We start from the raw sequence: 25232 nt of genomic DNA on the forward strand, positions 1-25232 counted from the left end.
ACTTTTTGCATATTATATTCTTTTTTCATTGTGACTTTTTGAAATTAATGATACAAGAAGGACATCTTCAAAGAGGCTACTGGGTATAATATAATGCAGTTGGGTTGTTGTTCTTGATGCCCCTTTAGATAAAAAATGCCCCTTAGTGGAGGAAAATGCCTGTAATATTTGTCAGCTCGTATATTCTCTACATCAGAGTACAGTAGATTAGATCAACAATGCTTTTATGACTTAATGATGCTGATCAACAAACAATTACCAGTATAAAAAAAGAAAAACAAAATGTTGGATTTGAGTCAACACAGGTTACATGGTCCATAGTGGCATGTCATTAAGCACTTTAGTCTTTTTAATTAGTGATTCTTTAGACAATTGTGAAAATGCTCTTCACTGACATGTTAGAGCCCTGCAGCTCTTGAACTTGGACAACCTAATGTTGCTCACCCACACATTAACTTGTATGATTCACTCCTCACAGAAGTCATTAACTCTGTGTGTATGTGTGCGTGTGCGTGTGTGTGTGTGTGTGTGTGTGTGTGTGTGTGTCTGTCTATATGTGGATTTCTAGCTGGCTGGACACATTATTGTGGGCTGCTGCAGAAGAGATTTTGTCATGCTCAGCTAATTCTCTAAACCTGAAACCAGTCAGGACCAATCATACTGTAACACAGAATGATGCTGCAGGTAACATGTGGGAACTGGATTTATTTATAGTTTAGGCTAGATACCGGTTAAGTATGAAATCCATCATACTTCTCTGTAAAGGTTATATAAAGCAAACTTACATTGCCAACTTAACCTATGCGGGAACATACAGCATTATTTTTCAATAAAACAGATCGAGCAGCAAGTATTTTGTGAGAGAGACTGTGTTTTGGTGGTGCTTTCATACACTGCCCTTTGAACCACTCTGCAATGCCTGTAGTGCTCGATAGCCAAGGCAGGCTACCTTGACAGAAACTATAGTTTGGGCTGACAAGTGAATATTTTGTTGCATATAATGAGTCTACTTAAACTTCAAATTTGAATACAGTAATTAGTAGAACTTCTCCACATCACAACAAGGAGTACTGTGAGGATTGTGGGTTTGGGTAGTCCAAGAATTTATATTCATTGTCCATCACTCATATTTTCACTCTGTTAATTTTTCTAGTTTTTTTTTTTTTTGCTTACTATTATTGTAACTTTTGTTGTGCGGTCTAAAAAAAGATGAAAGAGGCATGAACATTTCAAGTCTCAGTAAACTGACACTCAACCCTAACAACGCAACTCATCCATCAACTAACACCTTTCCTGCAGCAAGCAAAGTTGTGTCTCCATTATCCTGCTTGTGTGTCTGTGTGCATGCTGGTCTTCAGTAGAAGAGGGTTACGCATCAATACAGCAGAGGAAATGTCAATGTGTCTGACAGACAGAAAAGGAACCGTCTTTTAACAATGGCAGCCTCTGTCACAATAAAAAAAATTGCAGCCTATTTTCATTTTTCTACATTATGCTTTTCACAACTGAAGCATCGCAATCAATATGTATCCAAGACTTGAAAAATAGGAACGTTGATGTTTCAACAAGACGCATTTAAACAAGCTAAACTTCCCAGCTCAAAAAAAAAAAAAAAACCCAAAAACCAATTCCTTCAAAAAATCTTAACACTTAAGATTTAGTGTCTTTTCAAGCAAAAACAGAAGGGGTGTAAATCTGTTGACTGCTGTTGTTAATGACAGAGCAATGTGAGCGAAAACATGGCTCTATCCCAGCGGAACCATGAGCATTCATGTGGACGACCACCCTATTACAGGTGTGAGGTGGGGCTAAATGGAGAAAAATGATGTCCAGTCAGGCGGGCAGGACCCTGTCCCCAAGCAGTTGTTCAGCAGTTTGATCTACGGCACGGGTCACCTTGTCCACCCACTTACAACAAAGCTACAGCACATCCAAACCCAATTCACAAAATATCAGGGGAAGGGAAGATGAATCATTGGGTCAATATAACCAGGCGGCCTTCTCTCACCTCTGTGCAGCATCCTTAAAACATTTAACCTTCAATTCTGAAAAAATGGCCTGAAATGTCCCATGGAGAAACCAAGCCATGAGCCAAATGCTGTGTTCACTCACCCTTGGGTATTGCAACTGCATTATACACAATTATCTTTGTATGCAGAAACTCTAGCTAATTAAAAGCATTCTACTGTGTTTGGCTGGGAGCCTGCAGAAGTGTAAAAGAGTAAAGAGCAGCTTTAAGAAACACCACTGGGAAGAAAGCTATGAAACATAAACACTAAGACTCAAAGACCTGAGTTTTTAGAAACAGCATATTCATCAGCAGATAAATGTAGCTAGGCCAGCTACATCCAAAGTACTGTCTAGGGTATTACAATACAACAGCACCAATGATGTAGCATCATAACACCCCTGTAGAAATACAACTATATACAGTATACAGAGCCTCACCAATAAATCAGCCTGGCCCAGATGATGGCAAATATTAGCTTATTGCAGGTATTGCATTGCTGTTTATTATACAAAATATGTCCTTAGAGACTGAGAACTTTGTTTTTTTAACTGTAAAATTTATATAGGAAAAAAATACACGAAAAAAACATTAACACCACCAGATATACCAGTATTACTTGGGCTATAAATATAGTATATTACATATCATCTTATGATATTGTACTTTTAAAAAATGAATTGATTCATAATGCACCAGGGAACTGTGGCAACAAATGGAAAACTGATGCTTATTAGGTAATGGTCTGCTGAACAATAAAAGGGGTGAATTGAATTGTTTTAGGTGCTGGCAGTTGACTGCAGGGGGTTGGTAGATCAAAGTTGGCTCTCCACTGGTCAGTGTCATGCACTGGCAAAGAAATTCACAGGAATTGTTATCTTGCTGCTGGGTTTTTCCAGGATATCTGGAATAGAAGGTCTGTTTGTGAGAAGGGTGATGTTTCAATCAGTGTGCTACTGGCCAGAGCCACTGGGGGTCTTTGAATGTAGCACTGATCCAATAGTAAGGTGTGTCAACAGTCAGCTGTTATATGAGGGCGACATACTCCTCCATAATGACAAGGACATCTGGCATCGGTGGAGGCACATGGCACATGACTATAAAAGATTTATCATGGATTTCAAATAAGGATTGGCCGATTTGCAGCCTGGCCGAATGTTGGATCCAATATTGATTATTTTGTGCAGTTATCTGAATCTTTTTTATTTTTTTATTTATTTAGTTTTTCTTAGATCAAATTAAAAATGCTTTGGCTCTGATGCTTGTCACAAGTAATAGCCTATCAACACTGAAGGCTAGGCACAGACGGGCACAGACTGGAGCAGCTCCAGTGAGCGTGCGGAGCCGTGTGTCGAAAGTCATTCCCGCAGACATTGCCGAAGCTGCAATAAACATCACTATCTTCTATGCTGTAGTTGCAAAAACCACACACAATCTTATGAACGAGTTCATTTGTTAAGCCCAGAAACACAGAGCAAGAAAGAGCAGGAGAGAAAAGCCATCGCTACCGTCTAAGCTAAAACAACTAACTAGTCTGAATAGCATGTTAACAACTAATTAGTGAGTGTAATAATATATAACACCTGGACACCACGGCAGGTGTCCAAAGACTGTAGCAGTAGTTTATTATTGATATATTGGTTCCAAATATTGGTTATCGGTCTCTTTGATTACTAATAATCAGTATCGGAATCAGACCTGAAAAGAACATATTGTCAACCCCCGTACCAAAATTGCCCCCTTTTCTTAAAGTGGAAAAGGCTTTACTGATAGAGAGCTGCATTTGACAACTACTATTTTTCAAGCTTTATAAGGTTTTTGATCCTTCATGTGCTGGCACCACAATTAACCTCATGGTCATATCATTGGTCATGATGAGAGCAGAAGGCAGCTAGGACTTCTCTCCCTTTTCCCTCCATCACAGTAAACCATACTATCCTTGCAGTATAATCATTGTAACATTGTGCAGAGGGACTTGACATGCCTCTAATGAGATGTCAGCAAAAGAAGGCAGAGAAAGATGCTGGCTGTACACTTGCCTCAGTACCTGTATCAAATGAAGCGCTATCTTAATAAAGAGTCTTACATCATACAGACAACCTCACCATCACCCATTTTAATTATTTTGTCAAGATGTTAAATGCATTTATCATACAGTATGTACTGAACCTTTAATGTAAAGAATGTGGGCAGAAAATGTTAAATGACAACCTGTATATTTGTGTAAGTGTGTGAACAAGTGCACATATGTGTTAGTGCGTGCATATGTGAGATTCAAAGGGTAATCCTAAATGTCGATGGGTGAAGGGTCTATGTCTCTGGGGAGCAATTGTCCAATGCACCTGACCCATAATGCACTCTTGCTTCATTAAGTGTGCTTTCTATTTTAGCACAACTTGGCCAGATGCCCTCCTAACAACACACTACCTTTCCCAGAAGGCCCACAGGCAATCACACTCAAAAGTGATTCATTATGACATTGCTAATAAACCTCTGTACTATGATGAAAAGCCAGGAATGAAAAATACAGGCCTAATCCCTTCAGAAGAAGAAGAAGAATTAGTACAAGAGTCTTCAGGAGCTTCAGGCAACAGATAAGACAATATATCTGATATCTAGTGTTAAAAAAAAGATAAATTATATTCCAATGCAAATTTCATTAGATCATAGATTCAGGGATGGCCGGGCAAATGCCAATCTCAGATTTAAAAAAATAAAAATGTTTTAAATGTAAAAGGGGTCAAACTCACATAACCCAGAAAGAGCTACTTAAAAATTATTATAAATAGGCCATAAGCTTCCTACTGATGAATTCACATCAATCAATTTTAGTAAGTACACCAGTGATGTTTGTTGCTATGGATATCCTTCAATACTATGTTAATAAAAGCAGCGAAATTGGCATGCTTAAAGTGGACTAATAAAAGCAAAGCATTAATATTTTTGCATGCAAGCTAAATAGCTACAACCACGATTTCTATAATGTTAAATGTTAAGTCAAGAGCAACAGACTGAATACTGACAACTATTGGAATGGTTATTGATTACAAGATGAAACATAATTAATACGATGAACAACGTAAACAAGGTCCCGTCAGTCAATGCTGGTAACAACTGAGAATTATACAATAAAACCTTCATGTCTGACATGCTCGAGCATAAATGTACACGCCACTTGACAAGTAACCATTTTTTTAACCTTAAAATGCAATCTGTGATGATGAATTAACAATATGACATACTTTTTAACTGTTTATGCTCCTATGCATGTGTTTTAATTCCTTTACATTATTCTTGTGCCATTTTGAATGTATATCTTTTTGTTTATTAAACCAGATAATTAATCTGTCATCTTGTGTCTTTTCCTGCCTGCATCGATACCAAGTCTTCTGTTAAGATGTTTTACCTTGTCTAATGTTTCTTGGATACTTACATATGCATAAATCTATCAACTGCAGTCTCATAAAACATTACTGTCTCCGAAAAACCACTTCACTTCCTTCCGCCTTCCTCTCCTGGCTGTCTGCATGGCTAATACGTTTATTGACTTGTCAATAATTAGACAAACATATGCTAATAAAGCCTATTCTCATTTGTTTGATCAACACAGGTGTCAATAGTGATGAAAAACGTTCAATATAAGTAGCACTGTCAACTTTGACTGAACAATAAAAAAGTATGATTGCTTCATGCACAGCATGCACTCGAATGGGCCTTTTTCACAGCAGACATTTTATATTCATAGCAGGAAAAGCACAGATGTAATTGACAACATTAAAAATGACTACAGCCCATTTAGGTGAGCCAGTTCCAGGGTCATGATATTGTGCATGCTGAATCATTGCCATAACTTACTGCGACACTTGATGGAAATGAGCCATTGTTAACTAAATTTGTTTAAACCGTGCTTTTTCTGCTATGACAAGTCAAAATGTCTGCTGTGAGAAAAAGCTTATTGGAGACTTTTTCTCTCCTGATACCTGTTACCGATTCCAATAACTCACCTCAGGGTAACTGCCAATGACCATGGACCAATCTGATACCAGCAGTCTATTTTTTCCAAATTACAAATCGTCTGCCTCACTGCAAAGAACTCGCTGGAATCCTTTTTATTTAAGCTAACATTAGACCCCGGGTTGCTGTGACACTAAGAAGTCTGGAGGAGTCTGTGCCCTGCAATGACTGAATGACTGTAACTGATAGAAGAAACACAACATTTCATAATGACATTGAAAAAGAAAATGTGTTTATTGTGGATCAGTCACATCATGGCCAATAAAAAAAACACAATAAGGTTAGTAATAATAAGAGTTATACCAACCCATTATATCATGTCAGTGCATCCTTGACAGTAATAATACAGTACATGTATCTGTAAATGGTAAATGGACTTGCACTTATATGGGTCTTTTAACTCCTATGCTGATTAGCATTCGGACTCTCAAGCGTCAGATATTGGCACTTCACATCAGCACATCACCAAAACTCAGAAGAGCCCGGGTCATGTCTACGTTCAAATAAACTGTAAACTGTATCTGTAGTTCACTGAGAAGAAAACTAAGTGCAGTCTCATTCTAGTGGTAAAGAAAAGTCAAAATTCAAAGCTTTGCTAAGTTTTCTTTAAGTTTCATCTCCTGACATGAGGATAAGAAGGATACAAAGTTCCCTTTTTTAACAGCAAGCTTCACCTGCCACCGGTGAGTATGAGAGTGTTAGCACTTGTCACCTTACTCTTTAGCTGTACTGTGGAAAATATGCAGGTAGCTGCAGAGGAATTATATTTCTATAGGTAATGTTAGCTTTGATTAGCCAGTATCTACCTATCTATAATGCTTTGGTCATCATGAGGTGCAGCTACCTGCAAATCTACAAACAAACAAACATATCACAAAAGCCTCTATTGTTTGTTTACTTTATCTTTCATCTCTGACACTGAAGCAAAGCTGCTGCTGTGAATGGTATTGTCTATTTATAAAATGTCAACTACACCAACATGGTGTGGGTGAGAAAAGAAGATACAGACTAAATGTAAGCACAAATCATGTACCAAGGACTTGCATTAAATCAACTGCCACACATCAGTTAAGATCTAAACAACAAGCTTAAGCTTTGGTGACATACATGCATTGACATTAAAGTGGTACAGCTTTTGCCTTTGATGTAACCCTGGTAATTTGCAACAGTAAAACAGCATGACTACAGCCAGACAAAGGCCACATAATGCGTGCATTTACAAAGAAAAGATATTTAGTAAAAGAGGCTCAAAAGGGGGATGAATGGGTTGTTTCACTGTCAGACGGACTAACAGTGATGTGGCCTTCAATGTATTCAGTCCAATGCCTGTATAGAAGCAATCATCTGGTATAAAAACCACAACAGCAGTGGCTGCAAGCATCCCACAAGCAAAGAACATCAGGATTCACTAATCTATGTCTGCAGCCTCCTCCTCCTCTTCTTCTGCTCCTCTAATCGATATCAGACTCCACAAAACCCCAGGTTCGAAGAGGCTGCTAGTCCACCGATCGCAATCTCCGCCCTTCAGCAGATAAGGCTGGTACAGGAAGGACAGTACAATAATTGCCTGCAACGAACGCGCCAGCTTTCGCCACTTTTTTCTCCCAGCTCAACTCATTAGGCTAATTAAGTAATAGGGAGAAGGGAAGATCTGAGGAAACTTGCTAAGTGTAGCGAAACTAGACCTAGCAGCTACTCTGAGCCCACAAACGACCAGATAAAATGCCCCTGGACACCATTCGTTTGCGATTATCTTTCTCTGTCACACAGACACTCTTCAGCCTCCAATCTGCCACTCTCTCCTGCATGTGTCTTTTCCTCTCAGCTGCCTAGGTTTTTCCTCTGTTGCCTAGGCCTCCTCAAGGCCCTGCTTCATCTCCACAGGTGTTTTAGATGGTAAACCAAATGCTGGTGACTGTGGAGGAGCTAGGCTTTCTCTCCTGCAAGGATGAAATTATAAAACGTAGCAGCAGCTTGCATTTGTGGAGGTGAAGAAGCAGGTGATTTCTGTGGGAGATAAAGATAGCACAGTAACAGATGTAGCCTTGTAACTTGTATACAAGGCAGGTGTCAAACCTGGGTGTTGCTCGAAGCAGAAGTGAATAGTGGGCTCATGCTGTGAGAGGAGTGGCAAAACTTGTCCATCAGCAACAGCACCAAGTCGCATCCCTCTAAACACCCATGTAATCAAGCTAAAACAAGATGTAATTCTGCACTTGCCAACCTGCATTAGCCCACTTTTTGTAAATGTCTCACTAAAGAGGAAAAATGAAGAGAGAGGGGGAAGGTGGGGAAGGGAAAAAGAACTATGGCAGAATGCACTTTGAGACTGAAATTAAGAACAAATGTGGTAGGGAGTTACCCCAAAAATTTTGTGTGATCATTAGCTGTGTTATCTCAGTTAATATAAATATTGGCATTAGCAGATAAAAAACTCTAACCAGGATGGGGCCAAAAAAACACAGCAGTTGATTTCTAAATCAGGCTCTAGTTGGATAACGTAATTACTGTCATTTTTGAATTGATGTTGACTAAACAGAAGAGATCAAATGCCTCACTGATGTATAAGCAAAGAATGACTTAACTAGTTGGCCTTTGTAGGTAGTTTAGCTCCCTTGAGAAATTCTCATGTGGCTCCACCCAGCTGTATACTATTTTCTATTTTCCCTACAAACATCACCAAGACCCAATGGTGGTAAAGACCTGCACTTTGATGAGGAAAGCATTATGTAAACATATCACAGATCGGACCAAAGTAATTAAAATTCACTCAGTGTGAAAATGGTTTAAAATTCTGTACCCATGCGCAGTGGTCATGTGTGGGTGTAATGCTCATTACTCACTGGAAAACAAGAATTGTTGAAAGAATGAAAACTAAACGAGACAACTTTGCATTTTTTTTTTCAATGTTATCACTTCAAATGAGGGATAATCACTGAACAATATACTATTTCAGTCATCTCCATATAGTGCCACACACATCAAGTTGTCCAGTACTTAAAACAGTGTACTTTTGAAAAGGCTGGAAGTCCTGTTGCTGGGTCTATCAATTATGTGCTGAACGTTTGCCAGACAATGGAAATGGGGAACAAGGTATAAAACCCGGTGAACAGTGAATAGAGTTGTAAAAGTTTTTTGGTGACATTAGGAGTTTGGGAAAAGATAATGCCTGAAACTCTCAACTCTTCCCATTCAACCACTTTCTATTTTGGTCAACTTAGGAATAAAATTCTAAAACTCACTGTTCCTACAACTCCTGCCAACTATGTACTCAGATAAGGATGTTGTGTCTTGGTATGATAATTTGCCAGTGTTTTTTTTTTTTTTTTTCTTTTTTCTTTTAAATACGATTCTTTCTCTCCCCTGCACTTCTTTTCAAGTCCTGCAAGTAGCTTAGATGAACCTAAAAATCAGTCATCAGACAGCAGCTTTGAAATCTCCATGGCCATTTGGCACAGGAAATTATGTGAAGCTTTTGTCAACCTGCTGATATTTTTTACCAATTTATCCCACAACTTCTTACAATGACAGAAAACATTTTGGGGAAAAATTCATTACATTTATAGTTTGCTCTCTGAGCCCTTCCACTAAATCCACCAACCAATTGCTACAGCCATAAAACAAAAGGGGTTCTGCCACAAAATCTACATCTACACCACATTTTGGATCAGTTTTACATAAATAAAGTATTTCAATGAAGCACTGCAGGCACTTGTTGTAGTTTACTGAAACCTCAATCCACCACATATTATCACAAAATGAACTCCTGCACCATATAATATTGTATGGCCAGAAAGTATATATTACTTTTTTTGGCAGGTTCTGCTGACTGTAAAGTTGGTTTAGTCATCTACATCTGTTCAAACCAAGGTGTCATCATTTAAAGCTTAAAAACACTGTAATGTTGTCTTCATGTAATTTTGAAAAATGTCTTTTAAATGAATGAGAGCCCAATTAGCGACTGAGCTGGCAAGTACACAGTGCAGAATCCCTTCTTGCCACACCACACTATTCGTAATGTAACAGTGATGACTTAATGTAGGCTATAGAACAAAATTATCCATGCATTCATGAATATCACGCTAGAAAAGGTCAGAAAAGATGGTTCTGTAATGATGAAGCATCTCGTGCAGCAGAGGAGGAAAATGAATGTGTGTGTGTGTGTGTGTGTGTGTAGGGGTGTGGGGTTAGAGGTGTGGACTAGGTATGCATACTGTGGGCTAAATGAAAAGCTTCAGGCAGCAGGGACTCCAATTTTCCAGTCTCCTCCCCTTGCAGGTTACATACTGTGATCTGCATGAGCATACAGGTAATTATAAGCAATCTGTTCTGTACCTTTTTATCTCTCCACGCATCTCTGCTTTTGCCAAAAAGAAAAAAAATCTTTTGAATGGAAGTGCTTTCATAGATGTATGTAGGTGTGAGTTTTATCAGTAGTTTGTCTATGGAGTATTTTCAAATATCTCTCTGAATTTGTTGGTACATTTAGACACTGATTGTTTGATTTGTCTTGCAGATCTTAAGGAAAGCACACCTGCTTGACATTGTGCAGCAAGAAAGGGTCAGGTGTCTAGCAGAAATCTGGGGTGGAGATAATCATATCTACACCCTCTTCCAGTCCCTCTGTTTTCTCCTTATGAACTGACTGTCCACAGAGCATAGATGACAGCTGCAGCAGCCGGAGAAACTGCTTCTTCCTCTCATTGTAACATAAGCAATTTCAAGAGCACGCAACGTCTAATTCTGGAGTACATACATCAGTCAGATATACAATGGCAGACCTTGCTGATACTACATAAAACAGATATACATTTGCACTTTATGCATAGTGATGTGTCACTATACGCTATATAAAATATACATCAACTAGTAAATGTATGCATAGTAATCAAATCTAATGCAATCTGCAGAAGCAATATAACCTCCCATGTAACATATTTATAGAAAAACAGATGCAAAGAAGATTACAGTCATAAATAAATGGGCCAGTCAGCCATTGGGCATCATTAAGCCAAGTGTGGCTGACCAATCCCTTGATTTACTGACTCTTCAGCCTAGTTAATCAGTGATTTCAACCTTTTAGTGTTCCCTGTCCTCAATTTTCACCCCTGCCTCTTCCATTCTTCTTTCTCAAGCAAAACACATACAGCGACACAATTGCAAAGCAGAGCAAACCAAAATTTTGGTGTACTAATGCCAGTTTTTTTTCTGATATATAACCTCCTCTCATTTGTATTCCAAGCATATGACCAACAGTTTAATCTGATTCACAGTGGCATGAGAACAGCTGGCTAGTTTGTTTTGTTCATCTCTTCACGTTGAGTACAATACCGACTACTATCTGTTTATTCACTGTCACAAATGACACTGAACATTTGCCCATGTCTGTGGTTAGCTGGCTGTCAGCTGTTGTCTTTGCAGTGTGTTCGTGTTCAACTGGCACCCTGAGGCGTCCTAAGCCGATACATCAGTCCAGCTTTGTATGTCAGGGCTCTAAAACATGAACACTTTGACGGGATGACAAGAACATTACCATTTTTCTATGAGACCAATAAAGTTATCTACTTAAGTGAAATGTTTTCAAGCTGTGGCATGATGTAGGTGTAATAGTGCAATGTAGGTTTTCAAACACACAAGTTTGTGGAATTTTCAAAAGTGCAAGGTCTTCTTGAATTTATTCTACATTGTACATCAAGACAACCGACCCCTGTTTCTGCCTTTCCAGCCAGTACATTTAGGCATGGCTTGACATGCAAAAATGGCTCAGAAATTTTTAGGCCTATTCAAAAACAGTTTTTCTGAAAATCTGATAGAAACAATCAGAGAAAGGCACAAAGTGACTCTTCACACCTTTTACACAGGAGCTTTGCCTCGATTCATATCTATACTATTCATATATTGAAAATGAAGTGAGAACAGAGTTTTGAGGTCAACCGAGCTCATCATATCTAAAATGCTATTAACACCCATACTGTCATCTGCTGTGCTCATCAGAATGGAATGAGTTCACAGATTACACACAATCCTAGGGCGTTCGATTCAAGTTCCCTGACGAAGGGAGTCTCTCTTCTCTGTTCCAAATCTCTTCAGTAACTCTCTAACCCCTAAGGAGGCTGCCATCTGAATACTGATGTATTCATTCCCCCAGTCAGAACATAGTGAAGAGCCATAATCCCAAGGCCCCCGCGCAAGGACGTCCTCCATGAACCATAATCACCCTTACATCTCTTATCAGCCCCAGCCTAGAGAACATGATTAAAAAGTGGCCAGGACATACAGCCTCTGCACCTGGGATATGACTAGTCCCTGCTGCCGCATGTCAATCAAGCTCTGAGGTGCAAATGTGCACTGACCCACGACCCCCACTAGCCAATTAGAATGACTGGGAAGCCACATAGCGTATGCCATACATTAAGGGGTCTCAGCAGAAAGAGTGGGGTCTCATAGAGCAACAAGTGTATGCTGATGAGGACTATGGGGAGAGAGACAGCCCTGCCACTCTATAAGACTGAGGGATGACAAGGAGAAAGAGTCAGTGGCAACTGATCTCTAACAGTCTGGGGCAAACCATTGAAAGTCAAATCTCCCATAAAGAGTGACGGATTAGGCAGAGGAGAGGAGAAAGGAAGAAGAAAAGCAATGTGAAAAAAGCAGGGTATTGAGAGAAAAAACTAGGTGCAGTTGACTCTACCATGCAAGCAGATAAATCTAGGGCTAGGAAAGCATAGTGTGCATTTCTCCTGAGAGACAAGTGGGACTACAGGTCCCAGAGTAAAAATGGATGGATACTGGTTGGTTCCCATGGCTAATCAGAATGAAGTGAAAAGAAACAGAAAGGGGAGCTGGAAAAAAGTGAGCATGCGGAGGAGCAGAAAGGAAAATGGAAAAAGCAAATGTGAGCTTTCACAAAATGTCTAAAATGCAATGAGCAAAAAAGGTATTGAAAGGGGTACTGAAAAAAGGAAGATGACTTAAGACCACAGTGTTTGAAAATTAGTGCAAATTTTCTGCTATGGATTAAATTCTGGGGGCTGAAGAATTTATTGTGCAATTCAAGTCTCCCTCAGAAAGCATGACACATCCTATTCTATTGTGAACTGCTTCCAAGACAAGACTGAGAGAAGGTCCTGGCCTAAGGCATGAAGGTTGCATTTAAAAACCACAATCCATAGAAATATGAAGTCAACTACACATAGATTGTATTGTCGTGGCCAAGTGAAGGCAAGCAGAGTTCTAATTTTCATCTTAAAGAACTGGAGAGGGAAGAACAGGTTATCTTGCAATGCAATGGAAAGGCACAATATTGAGCAGAGAGCTCATTTCTTGCCTGTAGCACCATAAAATGCCCATTTGGATATGATTCAAAAGAGAATATTGATGTTTGATAAAATTCACATTCACAAATCAAAGTGGAGTGCAAGGCTGCCAGTCGAGCTGGCAGGCATACAGGCCAGCAAGGGGGGAATTGGGTGGGCACGGAGAACTGCTTCACAAGATGGGGAGCTTTAGGAGCGATGTACCAGGATCAATTCTAACAATGTTCATTTTCTACACGCACCAATGGGAGAAGTAGTCAAACAGAGATAGATTAATATGATAGTTTTCAGAGCTGAGACCTGGAGCAGGAGGCCTGAGTTTGAGCTGAATGAATATTCATGGAGTACATAATTTCACCATTTACCTACTATATACATTTCATATGGTTGGTGAATATATACAAAAATATGACATGATTATGTCATATAGCTGAGCTGACTTTAGTCCACGGAAGTTAGCAAACATGGGTGACAAATTAAAGGAAAAATCGTTATCATCAGTATTTCAGTGAGGCCTTGGAAGAATGAACACCATTCGTCCAAAAAATACTCTCTCTCATTTAGCGTTTTAATTATGGTTGTTTTGGAGCACTGTCTAACACATTAGTCTCAAATCTCCCTCAGGTGTTTGATTTGGTTGGGATCTCGTGACTGCCAAGACCATCGCAATAATCATTCAAACCATCATCATAGTCATCACCACTATTCAGTGATACCTAGTGCCCTGTGTGGAAGCATCTGTATTTGTTATGGTTCACTCATTTATTCGGGTTTTTCCTTTTATTTGTTATGATCTGAAGTTTTGAATACTTTTTGGCAACCGGGACTGAACGATCAGTAGATTTAATTTTTTTCTGGTCTAGTCCCAAACATGCTGCAAAACATGTCCAAAAACTTGTTCAAACTGATTATCTAGCATTTTTGCACTACTTGTTGTTTGTGGCTGTTAAATCAGGGATGGAAATATCTGTATGCCGAGACTTGCTGCAGGTTCTTAAGAAATTGTCTGATTTCACAGAGGCTGACCATACACAGCCCGCACTGCTGCTGCTGCTGCTCCTGAGTTAGTTTAGTTTATCTTGAAGCCACTGAAGTCTCTAAAAAGCTCTGCTGTCTATCTCCAACTGAATAAATTCATGGCTCTACATGCAAAAGAAAAATCCTGCCCTGGCATAACGCTGCTGGAGGAAAGATAATGTTTACCAAAGGACGATGAACTTTAATCATTTAACCATGTAGTGGAAGTTGTCGTTTGTTTTTGGAGACATCGTGTCAGAATATTTCTTCCCTTTTTGCACAATTTCCTGATATAAGTAAACAATAACTACATTCTTGACAACTTGGGAGGCGTAATTGCACTGCACTCCTGTATTGATGGACTCCTACATTAACATACATTTTAAAGCCCATCACTAGAATGACACAAAGTGGTAAGTAGGGACTGGCTGCTATGGCAACAAGTATTGTGCAGCCAGGATAGCACTGAATAAAAGCTATGGAAAGTTCCTCCCTGTGCAAACTAAATTACACTTCCCTTAGACATTACACAGTGTGGTCAAAACTGAGCTTTCTGGGAGACCATGTAATATCACAAAGCACAGCAGAGCAATCATCATGCACTGTATTCATCTCAAAAACAAATCCCTGGCAGTTCAAGCCATCTGTGAAATTACAGGATAATCATGGACGATTACCTCAAAAAAGTGAGCAAGATCTGTCCAGTCCACTTGCATATCCTTTATTAGTTTACAATTTTAATGTGGTATTGATTTGCAGTGGGGAATATGTAACCTTCCTTTTAGCATAATAATGAGGGCGAGGCTACAGCAAGGAGACCATTTATCTGCGTCATCTCTCCCTTGCTCATGCTTTCGACTGAGATGCAGGCCATTTCAGAGTCCATTATATGGGCCATCTATGAAATCTACCCTGATATAGAGTGACCTGAAGGGCCTTGTGAAACTGCATGAATGAATGGCTTCCAACTGAGACACTAGCTTTAGTTTAAACAATCAATATGTCCTCTCATTTGTAAATTGCATTCCACTAGCTGGTACATCAGGAGACTGAGGAGCATAAAAATAAACTTTTCCTTTAACCTAAACATAGGTTCATGTCCTTTATTAAACATTGTGTTTGTGAGTGTATTTAAGTGACTTTATAAACAAAGATTTAAAAAGACTGTCTAAAGATATAGAAAACAACATTGCTTTAATACCACTTAAAATCTCTTCAAAACACATACAAGAGACAATGAAGTAGGGTTGAAATGAATTGTGATTTTTCATACCAATGTTGTTATTCAACTTGAAGTTATTTTCTATATTAGCTCCAGGCCCATAACGGTGGTCTACATACTAGGAAAGCTGGTGAGTTTTCAATTAAGTTTTACAACTGAGCTCAGATTTAGTGAGATTTCATATCAACTGTACACTTATCAAAATGATAGAGAAAGGTGTTTCTCTCTTGACAAAATGATCTTTGGATGAGTGTAACTAGACATGCTGTGAGCACATCAACCAGACAGCCAATTTGTAGTTTGGCCAACTCAAGGAATTAAAATTTTTTAGATAGATAAAACTGGCTGAATTTGCTGCCGACAGCTGTCATTAATTATGCCTCATGAAATCAGTGGTCACCGAATAATTCTTTTACCTCATTTAACTTGTTAAGACACTGAAACCTATAGCCTCATTAAAATCCTAACTCTTCCAACTTGAAAATTGCACTCTTTTAATTCAAAATTTTGAGTTTAAATACTAATATCATCCCTTCAATGAAAAAAGTCAGCTTAAGTATCTTTCTACCAACAGAGACAGAGTCTGTGGAGTTACTTGGCTGTTCATGTATGTAAAGAATGCATATATCTATGGTGTGTCCATGTAGGTTTTCTCTTTTCTCTTGACCACAGGTAGGTCAGAATCCCAGCAGGTGCTTTATCTATGGCAGCCTGCCTTGTGCATATTCTCCTTCTCGTTTATCACTGTCTAAACAGTTGACATGTAGTGCAGTGGATATGGATCATCTTAGACAGTCAGATGAACCTCTCCCAAAGGCAAACTGTGCACACATACAGAGGCGTACTGTCATGAGAAAAATGAGGGAAGAAATAAGCCCAAGAGGAATCGTACATGGTGTAGGTCAGTGATTCTCAACGATCAGGCCATGACCTGGTATGGGTCTGTGCTGGGCTTGCAGCTGTTATGTGACAAATGTAGACAACCTCTGCAAAAACTACAACTCTGTGCCGGCTGTTCAGCTCTCATCTCCAAGATCTATGTTTTAAAAATGAGGCCCTTGTAGTCACTCTCTTTCCCTCAGTTCAATTTCGAAAACTGCTAACGTGTATCTGGAAGAGGATTTGTCTTGTGTGTACTCTTAGGTTGTCAAATGTCCTGCCTTTAAGTACAGTACACCAGCATCCGGGTAAATGACATGTCTTTGCCTTGCATTGTCACTAGTTGCTGTATGCAGCTTCATAGGCTAAAGGATGGATGTGCAGAGGCTGGTTAACCTTCACAACTTTGGGGACTAGGGCTCCCATGTCCAATCCATCAATTGATCAAGAACACAATGAGACCATGAATCTTCACTTCACTTTTCTTGTCAGCACATTGCAAATGGCCCTTGCAGAAGTAATATCATGTTTCCTCAGCCTGGCACTTATTCAAAATAGAAGCAGAAAACTCTCTTTTGCTTTCCACTTCTTTAACTTTTTCCTCTTTTGAGTGAACTTGTAGCATTTATTTACTGGTCTGAAGTTCTAGCAATCTTTCCATTGGGTAAGACAGACCAGCAGTCACACTGGCTCGCTATTTATGACAATACCCTTGAAACCTTTGCATATATGTGTGCTTAAAATTTAGTTAAAAGAATACTCTCCTTGGCCACTTTATTAGGTACACCTCTATAAACTAATAGCTCTGCTATATAGTCTACCTTTACAAAGTTTTTTTTTGTTAAAAACTCCAGAGAAGTTGTAGTTTCTTGATGATGATGTGCTGGATTGTGTGTCTAATACTCTTTTGACTAATGTTTACAAATGGTGTAAGCAAAAATTTAGTAACACCTCTCAATATGATGATTATCAGTTCAACAACACTACAAACTACAAAATCAATAATAAACATATTGTTAAAGGAGTTATATGTAAGTTTTTGCTATTGTTTTATAGCCAACATTAGCATTAATGGCTGTTTACTTACCAGCCTGTTATCTACCATGGTCATTTTTGTTTTGCTATGAAATCTCCATACACAGCAGTTCACAGCATGTTGTGAGACACATACAGTAATTAAAAGCTTCATTGCTCTTTCCTGATTTTTCAGTTTGAAAGTCCAGTGATTACAGCAAAACACTGCAGTACATGCATGCAGAATGTAACCCAGTATGAACTCACATTGATCCTTGTAGAGGCATTTACAAATTGGACAGTCCTACAGTGTCTTAACAGCAAGATTTTTCTCAGTTTTTTTCCCTATTGTTACTGCAACAGTGAACTTGATTTAGTTTTGACTTTATGTGAATCAGTTTGACTGAATATGAATCAATCTGACTGAACTTGAATCAATTTTGACTTTCTGGATTTTGTTTTATGGTAACTAAATCAATGCTGACCTATGGGAGCTTGGATGACAAAGTAATATCACCTCATTCATCTGAGTCAAAATATTGTGCACATAAAATGCCAGAGGCAGTGAGATATAACATCTCTAACAATATGCTCCACAGAGGAAAGAGAATGTGATGGTTTGAAGTTGGGTTTAAAAATAAGTAACATAGTTGGAAATCTTGTTGTGCAGACACAATGCCATGATCGTACACCATAGGTGGGCAAGCTATAACAGACAACTACTACAAAGTCATGGCCTGTGAAGTTAATGTTTGAAAGGCTTTGGGAATAACTAGACTTCTTGATCAACTGTGTAATTATACATTAAGATCAACTGAAAGAGGTCAATGGCATCAATTAGCCACCTCTAAAATGACACTTTCTCTTTAAGCTGGATCACTCAGAGACACAACAAAATAAGAATTCATACCATTAAGTATATCTGGGGCCATTGGAGGCAAAAAGAAATGTATTTTACTTTAAATATTTGCTGCAGAATAAAGGTAGTCTGGTTCCAGACCTGAGATTTTTTCATCAGGTCAAGCAGGTCTGGTGTTACGCTCATTGCTGTCTGTTTCCCTAGTTTGAAAACAAGCAAGCCAATCAAACCACTGTAGACGATATTAGCAATGGTGTCATCTTCCTGTGCCATGCTCCAGGAATGATGCGGACATGAACAGCTGTGGATTTGCACGTTCTATAAATGCTACAATCAAGGATATATGTACACACACATTCCACACATGTGCAAAAGAGCTGCCCCTCAGACACACAGGCTCCGAGAGAGAGAAGCAGATGAACTGCAAAATGCATCATAGACGAATGTCTTAAGCAGAAACAGAGTCGAGAAAACTTTTATGTAGCAATAACAAATAGGAAATGTATTTTCTTAATTTCTCCAGTACTGAGTGCAGAACTGATAAGCTTATCCATGCTACAGTCTCAGTTTAATACCAGGTTTTGGTACCCACTGCTACTTTGTAATCAGTTCATCCATGAGTCAAAGTGACTATTTGTGCCAGATGTAATGAAATTCCCTCTGGGCGTTCCTGATTTAGGCTGCAGAATATAATATAGACATACAGTGCATACAATGTGCATTCAGTTTACATTTCGAATGCATGCACTGTCAACTCTCACTGGTTTGGGCAGATGACGAATGCGGACCCTGGTGGCCACACAGAAACCTTGAATTGGCATTCACAAAAATGGCGACAGCAAAGCTGCAACAAACATGATGACAAGCGTGGATGAGATCAACAAAGTTTTACAGGATGCTTTAAACAAACTTAAAATTTAACTTAAACTTAACACCTCTTGATTTGCCATAGGTAGTTGTTAGAGAGTTAAGTTAAATGAGTCAACAAAACCACAACTACAATTTCTGTGTCAACTGAGAAAGAGGTTAGGAGAAAACAAAATACTCCCTCAAACAGAAATCCACTATACATGAATGTCAGACTGAATAATCAAGTGAAATGAAATGGCAATTCAATCTCATTGTCATGCTAGGATGGACGATATGGAGGTAAAACAGTGGAAGAGGAGCTAGGAAATTACCTATACATAAAAAAAAAAATACATAAATGACTTTTTTTCCACTTCAGTAAACATTTGTGGAGCTACACGTGCCATCACCTCACTGCACCCTCTGAGGATGTGCCCTAAACACTCAACCTTGAAGACTGTCTGGTAATGTATAGTACAAGTGGAAATCATGAAGGTGGAGAAGCATACCTGAGTGCCATTACGATGCTGTGTTTATCATGTAGAGGACATTGTTAGTGTAACCTTGAGCAAATGCCTCTACCGGCTATATTAGCACAATGAATATGCTAAACGTGACCTATGGAACCAAGGATGAAAACAGGACGCGTACTCAGCACACAGACAAAATAACCTCAGTTTTAAAATAAATAAATAAATAAAATTCTATAGTTACTGTATGCTAAGTATGTGTGTGAGCAGTCAGTCATGAAGTGTGAGCGTGCTGCAGCTGATTACCTGAAGAAGGACAGATGCAGAGCATGACAGCACTTTCCCATTCACAGGAAAGAGACTTCGTTAAGGACTACTGATTGTCGCTCTGTCCCTCACTGTGAGGCAGAGAGCAGCTGATGATAATTAACCTTCAACACAATCAGCCAAGACCTCGGAAAGCAATGTCAGACAATCCCTGAGCAGGGTCATGTATTCACTCATGTAACACATGCCTATAATTGAAGTAAATGTAACACCAAAATTTAATTCGGTATTCATGCAAAAGAAGTTAAAAAGAGAAGCTTAATTCCAGTTCATTTACAAAAGTAAAATGAAACCAATGCTGTTATGGTAAAATAAGAATTGAACAAATAATAAGTTAATATGGTTTGCACAAAACCCAAGATCGACCACAGAAGAAAAAAAAATCTGTATTCTGAGGCCATGACTTATTACAGAAATGGGACAAGATGGTACTGACCTTATCTTCTTATTTTGGGTTATCTGAAAGCAAAAGATACATACTGCTACCTCATCTTGTTTAACATGTGCTTATGTTTAATAAAGCTCATAATTGTCATAGCTTGTTCAGCATGTGGCAAGCTGACTTTTCTAAACTGCCATAATTAGTTCAGTTCACCTGACTGAAATGACTTAATTATTTTGTGCAATTGAGATATATGTGGCTTAGTCAAGCTTATTATGGATGTTTCACTGAAGGTAGAAAGAAAAAAAAAAAACACTGGCTGCATTGCTTGCTAAAGCAGGCAGTTTAAGTGCCAGCTAAGAATGGCAATGTAATGGATTAAAACACTGTACATATTGACTCTAACTAACCTCAATGTGAAATGCTGGAGGGATAGAAACAACACACTGCCAATGAAATTGCTACAAGAATTTAAAATATATCATCAAATGTCATGTTTGCTTCATCTCTCCAACCTTTCAGCCAACCAATCATTGAAATTTCTCACAGGACTGTGGTTCACTTATGTGTTTCTCTGCTAAACAACAATGAAAACTTGAATTAATTCTCTGTTCCTGTATCTGCAAATTTTCACACTTCATCTTTACCTTAATTATCGTTATTTGTTTTGCTACTAATCATGTAACCTTTAACAAATAGTACTTGTGGATGGCGCTTGAATTACAATAATCATCATTATAACATTTGTGTATCTTCAATTAACAATTTTCAGAACCAACCAGCAAAATCAGCAAGGGACTATTTTTTTGAATGGCTGGTGTCTATATTAAGTACAATGCAATAATAAAATATACAGTATATAAAGCTTGATCCACTTCCAGTTTATTCTGGTCTAGAAGTTATAGCAGCCAGTGGGCCAGATCTGGCCCGTGACCTAGCTGTAAATGTATGTACATTACAGAGGCTATACATCTAAGCTGGATAATGTGTTGGCTTACTAATAGTGATATTCTAATAAACCAAAAATTTAAAACATTTCAGTCTGTGTCTCTGCTGCAAAAAAAATGGCCCTTGGTTGAACCTAATTGCCAACAACTGCTCCAGGTACACCAGCTGTCAACAATGCCCCATTGTGCTCTGCTAGAACAGTGGAACTGTTTCATAACGCACAGCATTGCAAATGAGTGAACTCTGGAACGCACAAACAAATAAATACCAGCCAGCGAGTAAAGTGAGCACCACCGCTCAACACATCTCAGAAATTAAGCCATGAAACACAAGCAATGAAATTCATAAACAGGGGCACAAAAATTGAATTTGCACCAAATAAAACTGGATCATCTACCCGCATTTGCACCTCCACCAAGTGCAGCACAAAAACAGGGCCATCAAGCTTTACCAGTGCCACTAAAAATAGAAAACTGGTATTTGTGTGACTATCCAAAAGTTGAATCCCCATGTCCTGAACATTTGTGACAGAAACTTTACCTATGGGCCACTCCTGTTATTTGAGCCTCCTTCTTGCTGGAGAACAGGTCTGCTGCTGGTCTTGAACTTGAACTAACCCTGCCTGTGGTGTCTTGATGCCGGGGTGGGTTGGGTCAAGCTGGGCTGAACTGATGCTCCATCATCTCTTTTACTGTGCTCTATTAAAAACCAATAAAACATTTTCTAAAAAAATCTGTGGAAGGTGAATGATGCAAAAGTAACATCAAAAGAATGCATGTAAATATGATGAACTGACCTTCTACCTGTAGCAATTGAGTTTTATTTATACCGCTTTATTTAGAAAATATCCCTCAGAGTGCAATAGAAGAGAGTTATTATTGAGGTCTCTTCTGAACAATGTTACAACCTCACTGTTTATTGCCTTTTGGCACAATGGTATGATAACAGAACAACTACAGTTTCATCCAAATTAATGATTAATGATAAATAATATTTGTTTATTCAGTACTGTTTAGTTTATTTATTCTCATTTATCTAACTAAATTACACTACCTGAGAAAACTACCCTAGTTTATTGCTTGTTTGAACATAGCGTTATCTTAGCCTAGAACGTTAAGGCAGTCTGAACCAGACACTAACTTACGTTATCACTGTGGCTTTGGCAGGGTTCACCAAGTTAAAGTTAGTTAAGACTTTTTAAACCACATTTAACTACTTGTAATTCACCTGTTTTAAAGTTGTCTCAAATCGAGTCTACTGACATACTAAATTAACGCTGGTCAGAAAAAGAAAAAGGAAAAAAAAAGGGAGCCTTAGCTCTGCAGTTGACGAAGTGAAATAACTAGCCAACATTCAGAAAAACGGGAACAGAAATAAATCCCTAAATGAAGTGGAAATTGACTATTCACTGGATTATTCTTCACCACCATCAGGAAACTGAAGTAAAGCTAACATGACTTACCTAAATTCACTTTTACTGGCCGGTTGTCAGTCGTTGTTTCCCTGGCGTTTTCCCCTAACCTGGCAGCAATGGAAACACATTTGTGATGTGTTCAACGAGCCTCGGAAATACAACAACAACAACAAACAGTACAATGGTCTAAGTTGTATAGAGATATATCACAAGACTGGCGGTTGCACCACGGATTGTACTGTAAATTAATTATTGTAATTATTAGCCTCATTAGTTGAATTTTGTGATTGTAGTGGCATGGTTAAGCTGATGCATTAAATGGGTGGACTCTTACATGAGGAGTGTAAAGATCCATTCTTGACCTTAGTAATAGTAGTTTGAAATTGCATTAACTCAAGGTAAATTTACTAGTTTTTTCAGCAGCTTTCAACCTGTTACAGTGCTACCATGTTACAGTCTTCATCAGTGAATGGAGTTTGCGCACCTGTCTTGGAATTGTAATTTCAGTCATCATGTCACAATAGCATTTTTTTATATTTTAACTATCTGGGAGCACAAATTTGCAATTTGTTTTCATACTTTTCCAATGATAATGAATTATTCCTGATTGTTGTGATGATTAATCTCCACATGCTGCTTTTCAAAACTCTCTGGTTAGGAACACAACTGGATGGCAGGACAGTAAATTGTTGATATGTGCCCAGTTGATAATTGCATATTGCCAAACATTATCATCATTCCCAATTACTGAGCTGACAGACTTTAAGTGTTCCTTTGAGATATCAGCTGTAGCACTTGGCATCAAACACTGTGTGAACCTGAACTGCCAAGCTGCAGATAAACTTAAAACATGAAATTGATTACGTGGAGCGAATATCTGACTTATAAGGAGACAGAGCCAGCAAAGCAGTCTGTGTTTATGAATGCAGCATTTATTCATTTTGGGATCAACACAAAGTACTTGAGCTTGCAGAAATGCTAGCTTCAGCTGGCACCGGTAGCACTAACAGGTGGTTACTATACAGCTGCCAATAAAGTTCTCAGTGACTGTTTTGCTGAAAAATGAGGGATGACTAAAGTGCAAGTAGAGAAGTAAAGATTTTTTTACATGAGAAAAAGACAAATGATTATTAAACATTCCTTTGTGGGTGTAAGTTTTAACTAGGGATGCAAAGGAAGCCGAGCCCACATATAAACATCACATCACACAAAATACCTCTGTTTGAATCTCATTTGCAGATGTACTATCTCATGGGCAGAAGCATTGGTGACACATTGCTGTTTTTAGTTGTAGTCACGACCATTCATCACTTGTCACAATCAGCCCATATTTAAATTTACCACTGCATCAGTGCACATCACTAAGATCATGCTATAAATAATACCAAAGAAAACCTGTGGATGCCGATTGGAGCCAAAACAGACACTAAATTGAACCACAAGGTGGTGCCAAAAATGAGCTCTTGTTTCCCCCAACCATCCTCTCTCTCCCTCTCTCTCTCTCTCTCTCTCTCTCTCCCTCTACCTCTCTAAATCTCATTACAACATCACGTTCAAGCATTCCTTCTTTCTTTCTTTTTAATGGAAAAATAACAGGTAAAAGTCTAAACTCTGAGTCTGTAATGAGTGTAAAATCAACACTTAACCACCAAGGCAATCGATCACTCCCTTAATGAATTTACACTTGATCTGTATCACTCCTCTTAAAGTGAATACTTTATCAGTGTCTACCCTCTGTCATCCGTCACGACTGAAACGTCCTCGGCCTCTGCCTCCTACCAATTAATGATCGGTGAGCCCTTATTGAGACTCCGAGCCTCTGAGTGTGTTCTCCAGTGTCTGCTGCACAAGGACAGTTCACCCAGATCAGCCCAGCATGCAACAATTAGGCTACAGCAAGAGTTTACCAACAACTGGCACATCCAACCAGAAAAATATACTGATCAAGTAGTATTTGGAGGCAGAATCAGACAGGTTAAAACATCATTTCATAAGGCACCATCAACTTCTGCTGCATCAAGAACCAATAGCCTAATGTTACAACAGGGGCGGTCATTGGTACTGCTTATACATTTTTCAAATTGGTATTAAACCATTAAAACATGCTTACTGTTTTACATATAATGATCTTTAATGCAGGGCATTTCTGGACTTTTAAAAACTCAATTGCCTTACCTGGTTATCTGAGCTGCCTCGAGTACGGGTGTAAATTAAATTCTCTGTTAGTTTGACACAGGTTTTGTGAGTGTGTGTGTCCGCTGCCCGCAGAAATACGTCGTTTTGTAAGAAAAGGATTATTGCTATTGCAATGTAACTCAATTCCCCCTCTGTATAGTTCTCTGGATCTTGCTCCGCGCCTCCCTCCGCCAGCGAGACTCTCAGGGCAGATAGATGGGCAGATAAAACGCGTAACCAATAAGATCAACAGCAGTCCGTGTTAAATCTGATCTTTGGATGACCAAATCATTTCCTGATTCATGGGGTATTTAGCGCGCCCGGTTAATAAATAATAA

General features: G+C 38.8%; 1 protein-coding gene across 1 annotated transcript in view; it reads right to left on the minus strand.

The window, feature by feature from the left end:
- grik4 (glutamate receptor, ionotropic, kainate 4) overlaps nt 1-22830 on the minus strand; it is a 273439-nt gene extending 250609 nt beyond the window's left edge. Inside the window, exons 1-2 of the mRNA XM_023402955.2 lie at nt 22768-22830; nt 21846-22003 (exon numbers count right to left, since the gene is read on the minus strand). The gene's annotated coding sequence lies outside the window, so the exon portion shown is untranslated. The remainder of the gene's footprint in view (nt 1-21845; nt 22004-22767) is intronic.
- Between the last annotated feature and the right edge of the window lie 2402 nt (nt 22831-25232).

The sequence above is a fragment of the Seriola lalandi genome, unplaced genomic scaffold (genome assembly GCF_002814215.2).
Source record: "Seriola lalandi dorsalis isolate HSWRI2012SDOR001 ecotype SW California unplaced genomic scaffold, Sedor1 jcf7180002054044, whole genome shotgun sequence".
NCBI classification, from domain to species: domain Eukaryota; kingdom Metazoa; phylum Chordata; class Actinopteri; order Carangiformes; family Carangidae; genus Seriola; species Seriola lalandi.